Consider the following 215-nt stretch of genomic DNA (forward strand, 5'->3'; position numbering starts at 1 on the left):
CTGTAATCTACAACAGCAACCAGAGACCCTCGGGCATCCCTTCACAATTCTCTGGTTCCAAGTCAGGTTTGCATGGAGGGGCCGTGCTCTGGGCAGCTGGGGGTTTAAAAGAGAGTCGGGGTCAGTGAGACAGCTCCATCGGCGTGGGGACACGTAGCTGGTGGGATTGCACCATGGCCTGGGTCCCTCTCCTCCTCGCGGTGCTCGCCCATGCC

General features: G+C 60.0%; 1 protein-coding gene across 1 annotated transcript in view; it reads left to right on the plus strand.

Moving 5' to 3' along the window:
• Nucleotides 1-215, plus strand: part of LOC104293719 — an 8,515-nt gene that overhangs the window by 1,473 nt on the left and 6,827 nt on the right. The window lies entirely within an intron of this gene.

This window comes from Charadrius vociferus, unplaced genomic scaffold (genome assembly GCF_000708025.1).
Source record: "Charadrius vociferus isolate BGI_N301 unplaced genomic scaffold, ASM70802v2 scaffold999, whole genome shotgun sequence".
Lineage (NCBI taxonomy): Eukaryota > Metazoa > Chordata > Aves > Charadriiformes > Charadriidae > Charadrius > Charadrius vociferus.